Source organism: Mirounga angustirostris, unplaced genomic scaffold (genome assembly GCF_029215605.1).
Source record: "Mirounga angustirostris isolate CCGP_5_RB_7025 unplaced genomic scaffold, mMirAng1.0.hap1 SCAF_1, whole genome shotgun sequence".
NCBI lineage: Eukaryota > Metazoa > Chordata > Mammalia > Carnivora > Phocidae > Mirounga > Mirounga angustirostris.
In genome coordinates this window covers 98,970,205-98,976,173 of record NW_026991709.1, presented here as the reverse complement: position 1 = coordinate 98,976,173, position 5,969 = coordinate 98,970,205, and the positions used below count along the sequence as shown (strand labels likewise).

The 5,969-nt window shown below is 33.7% G+C and overlaps 1 pseudogene; it reads left to right on the top strand.

Annotated features, from left to right (window-relative positions):
• Positions 1-5,128: 5,128 nt before the first annotated feature.
• On the top strand, positions 5,129-5,277 carry LOC123834927 (U4 spliceosomal RNA; annotated as a pseudogene).
• Positions 5,278-5,969: the final 692 nt, after the last annotated feature.

Sequence of the window (5,969 nt, the reverse complement as noted above, 5' to 3'; positions counted from 1 at the left end):
GGGTGGCTCAGTTGGTTAAGCGACTGCCTTCGGCTCAGGTCATGACCCTGGAGTCCCTGGATCGAGTCCCTGGATCGAGTCCCCCATCGGGCTCCCTGCTCGGCAGGGAGTCTGCTTCTCCCTCTGACCCTCCCCACTCTCATGTGCTCTCTCTCATTCTCGCTCTCCCAAATAAATAAATAAAATCTTTAAAAAAATAAAATAAAATAAAATAACATTTCCTGACACTTAATAAGTGGTGAATAGAGGGATTGGAAGGGTCTGTGGAATGAGAGGATTATTATGAATAATTAACTAATCCATAGATATTTATTATTTAATTCCAATTCTCAAAATCATGGCTTTAGTTTCCTTAGGGTTTTGTTGTTGTTGATCTTTATTTTATTTTTATTAGAATAATCCTTGAAACCTAGAGTACATTTCTGAATAAATCACTATGGCTTCTTTATACAGTCATGAAATGATATCATCTGATCACAAAAAAATTCTTAATGATGATGATAAATCACTCTAATGGGTTATAAGTAAAGAGATTAACAGTAAAATTATGTAAAAGTATTTTCTATAATATAATGTTTCTGAGAACATCCTCTGAATTATGTTCAAAGATATCATCAATGTTTTCAGAATAATACTGAATCCCAGATTTTTTGTGGTTAAAATCATCTATCATTAAATATTTTCTATTAATCAGTTGACAGTTATTTTCTGGAAGGGATAAGAAATTGTTACTAAATTTACTGCTGAACAATAAGACAGAAGTTTTCTATGTCATTTGAAGGCTTTAGCAGTTAGGTGAAAATAAACACATGTACCATGCTTTTTTGAAAATAAAAAAAATAATTTTACTCTGTATTAAATTTAAGAACCTAACATTTGATAAAAAATTATGTAAACAATACTTGTCATGCAAAGTTAGCTTTGTCAATATAACCATCTGTAGTCAGATCTTTCTAAACTTGATATTATGCCATAAGCTTCTAAACAAGATTTACTAAAATATATCAAGTTTTTTTCTGAATAATGGAAAAAAGTAATGAAGCAAATTTGATACCTACGTGAACAATAAATTGTCTTTAAAAAAAAAAGAAAAGGGCTAAATAGTGCCCAACTTTCATAACCAATCCGTTTACTATTTGAATTTTATGAATTATTAGCTTAGGCATAATGGAAACGATTTTTTTATGTTATCAAGACACAGATATTAAGGGAGGTAGAGAAAGATTAAGATTGCCTGATGTTTCCAAAATTGTTTCATCCCCTGCTATTCTCTGTGTTCATTCAAGGTTATGACTAAAGACAGTAATTAGTATATTTGTTTGTTTCATGGTAAATTTCAGTGTATTCATCTTTCTCTACATAAGACAAAATCTGATGTTGGCTAACCCTATTGTTTTGTTATGTTTCATTAGCCATTCTGCACAGGTGTACCCCAATTTAGTGCCATAAAACTTTTGCAAAGAAAGATAAATACAATAAAATTGCAATAGTAAACTAATTGGTCCTATAACATTCATCCTTCCTTTTATGTAGAATGATATCTGGGGTTGCTCCACAACTGGAATACAGGTCTTATGCCAGCCAGAGTGATGTGAGTTTTTTTTTATACAATAATTATCTTTATTGTCTTATTCTTTTTTTTTTTTCTGTTCTAATATCCTTTCTTCTCCTTCCTCCTCCTCTTCTTCTCTCCTGCTAACAAGAAATCTTGTAACAAGAACTTCCAGAGCGTATCAGTTATAGCTACATTGTTGAACTGTGTACAATGTCAAATGTGTAACCTAAATTCAAAGCTTTAGCTGATATCTAATCTCAGAAGACGATTCAGAAATATGCAGACTTGCCTGGAGTTAATGCAATTAGAAACAGCAATGTCTTACTTTTCAGTTATATGACTGACATCCATCTAAGCCTAGTTGACAAACATAGCTTCTGTATTTATTTTTTCCCTAATTGAACATTATTCAAATTCTCTGCATGTGATTAGCTACAAAACTTTTATATTTGGCATGCCACAGTCACATTCAATACTTGAAATCTAGAATTTTGTTAATTTATTTTGATCTGTAAGGAAAGGTGAATTTTCTTCATAGCCAGTCATCACAGTAAAATCATAATCTCAGTATTATTCTGAAGAGAAGAGAGCTTGAAATTAGTCACTTTATGTCAAGGACAATGTCCAGTTGTCCTCATTTATCATGAGTTTCTATATTTCTTATCCATTTTTCAATAATCAAGTTTTATGTATAAGTTCAAAATTGGAATTGTGACTTCACATGTTCACACAGGTATGCTCTTGCTTTGACTTCACCACTGCACATTTTCCTAAAAAGAGGGTCTACCTTCCTTCCTTATCAGAAAGAAATATGGGAAAACTGAAATTTACAGATATTAGAGTTTATGGGAAATACAGATGTTAAAGACAACTAGGTCTGTGTTTTAATTTTTCTAGTTATAACGTTATTAAAAATGGTACAAGTTACTTATGATGTCTTAGTTGCTTTTTCCATAAGGGTGATATCAATGTCAGTTTCATGATTATTGAGAGGAACAAATGTAATGACATCTAAAAATGTCTGGCACAGAGGTTCATATATATATATATATATATATATATATATATATATATATTTGAAGATTTCTATTTATTTATTTGACAGAGAAAGCAAGGGAACACAAGCAGGGGTTAGTGGGAGAGGGAGAAGCAAGCTTCCTGCAGAGCAGACAGCCCAATGCGGGGCTTGATCCCAGGACCCTGGGATCATGACCTGAGCCAAAGGCAGACACTTAACGACTGAGCCACCCAGGCGCCCCCGAGGTTCAATAAATATTAATCTTCTGCACATGTCTTCCTCTTTTAGGATGCAAATAGAGTGGTCACTCTCTTCAAACAATAGGAAACAAATGGTGTTCTTCAAAACTATGTCATGATTAGTAAATTACCTCTCTCCTTATATTTGTGAAGAATTAAGGGTCTTCAGTGTCTTGCGGAAAAACCAAATCACCTTCTTCTCCTCCTTCCCCCACTTCTCCTTCTTTAAATTTTGAATATATACAAGCTTAGTTATTTGATTTGCATATCTAGCTAGGAAAGATTTCTCTCACCACCTCTTCACTTCTCCTGCATCTTAGTACCTAACCATACTAAGGAAATAGAAGTGATCTTTTCCAACGTAACTCAAAGAACATAGTGCTTTATTAGCATAAATTACAGAAGAAATTTTACTAGGAAGCTCATATCTGTGCAAAATGATCAGATTATTTTTTGGATGCTTCATCCTTTGACTAGATTTCTTGGTCTTCCTTTCCATTCTTGCTAAGGTCCAATGGCATTCCCCATTGTGCTGTGGAACAGCCCTTATCCATGTAAGTGATGCTCTTAAACCCAAATTTGAACAATAAGTTACGCTGAAGAAAGAACTAGGAAGGAGGCAAGTCTTGTAGTATGGGGCCACAGATGTTAACAAAGGAAAGAGAAAAAAGAAAATATAAGGGAGGGTGTCCAGGGGTAGTGTATGCTATTTTCAGCTATAGGAAGTGGCCAGTAACCACATTAAAAAAGCCAAGGACTAAGGCCACACATCTGTAGAGAGTTAAGAGAGCAAGTCAAATTGGTTAGAAAAGCAAGTGCCCAAACTTTAATGTGTGTTAAATATTGGGGGGGGGGGCAATAAAACACAAACCCAAAGACAAGGAGATAGAGAATTGAGTAAAATAATTAGTAAGATCATTTGAGGGCAGAAAAGGAGGGTATTGCCTCTTGTATGACCTCATTTATTCACACAGCCTGTGAGTTAGGGATTATCATCATTATTATTCTTCAAACTGAGAAACTGATTCTTTTTTTTTTTAAAGATTTTATTTATTCATGAGAGACAGAGAGAAAGAGAGAGAGAGAGAGAGGCAGAGGGAGAAGCAGGCTCCCAAGGAGCAGGGAGCCCGATGCAGGACTCGATCCCAGGACCCTGAGATCACGACCCGAGCCGAAGGCAGACACCTAACCATCTGAGCCACCCAGGCGCCCGAGAACCTGAATCTTAGAAAATTCCATAATCTTGCCTAAGGACTGCTGCTTATACAAATTAGAGACAAGATTTAAAATCAAGGCTTTATAAGAGGAAAAGTCAAGTTTTTATTTATTTGTTTATGTTTAATTTCTATTGTATATGAAAGAACACTTAACATGGGAACTACCTTCTTAATGGACTTTATATATATGTGTATATATATATATATATATATATACACACAATACATATACATATACAATATATAAAGCCCATTAAGAAGGTAGTTTATATAATACTATATATATAATATAGTGTATATTATATATAGTGTATAATACAAGACTGTTAACCATAGGCAAAATGTTGTAAAGCAGATTTCTGGATTTCTGCTTATTCATCTTGCGTTATTGAAATTTTATACCTGTTTGTTAGCAACTCTCCATTTCCCCATTCTCATTGCCCCTGGCAACCACTGGTTATGCTCTCTGCTTCTATGAGTTTGGCTATTTTAGATATCTCATATAAGCAGAATTGTATAGTGTTTGTCCTTCTGTGACTGGCTTATTTCACTTAGCATAACATCCTTAAGATTCATCTATGCTGTCACTTATTGAGAGATTTCCTTCTTTTTTTAAAGCTTCATTTTTAATTTTAAAGCTTAATAATTCTGAAATGAACATGAGAGTGCTAATATGTCTTTGAGATCCTGATTTCAATTCTTTGGATAAATATCCAGAAATGGGATTGCCGGATCATATAGTAGTTCTGTTTTTACTATTTTGAGGAATTTCCATACTGTTTTCATAGTGGCTGCAACATTTTGCATTCCCAACAGAGAACAAGGGTTTCCATTTCTCCACATCCTCATCAATACTTATTGTATTTTCTTTTTTGGTAATAGCCATCCTATCAGGTGTGAGGTGATAACTCATTGTGACTTAATTTGCATTTCCCTCATGATAAGTAACTTGTTGAGCATCTTTCCATATACTTGTTGGCCATTTCTATGTCTTCTTTGGAGAAATGTCTATTTATGTCCTTCGCCTATTTTTTAATTGGATTATTTGTTTTTTGCTAATAAGTAAGAGTTCCATATGTATTTTGGAAAATAACCCCTTACCTTTGCGCAGTGGCAGTATCGTAGCCAATGAGGTTTATCCGAGGTGCAATTATTGCTAATTGGAAAATAACCCCTTATCTGATATATGGTCTGCAAATATTTCCTCCCATTTGTAGGTTTCTTTTCTCTCTGTTTTCTTTCAAAAAGTTTTACAGGTTGGAGTTTTATGTTTAAGTCTTTTTAAGTCTTTAATTTCTTTTGAGTTGATTTTTGTGTATAGTGTAGGATAAGGGACTGATTTCATTCTTTTGTCTCTGGATATCCAATTTTGCCAACACCATTTGTTGAAGAGACTATACCCATTGTGTATCCTTGACATCCTTGTGGAAGATCAGTTGACTGCATATGTATGGATTTATTTCTGAGCTCTCTATTCTGTTGCATTGGTCTATATGTCTACCTTTATGTTATTCCCATTCTGTTTTAATCACTGTAGCTTTATAATATATTTTGAAATCAGGAAGCATGATGACTCCAGCTTTGTTCTTCCTTCTCAAGATTGTTTTGGCTGTTTGTGGTGCTCTGTGATTATATGTGAATTTTAAAATGTGGTGATAATTTTACAGTGATGTAAATTTTGCAAATTCTATCCATAGGTTTTTTGCTTATTGTTTACTTCTTGTGAATACGCGCCTACCTTTATACTTCTTTCTGCAGAAATGTATGCCATTTTACAGAAGTTTAACATTTTCTTTTCTTTTTGACAAACAGAAAATATAATTATATCTGTCTGATATCAGTGATCTTCAAAATATTAGAAAAGTAGAAGTATGTACATTGAGATCTCATGTTCATTCATATTATTCTTACTAGCCTCTTTTCCTTCCATCCTTTCTTTT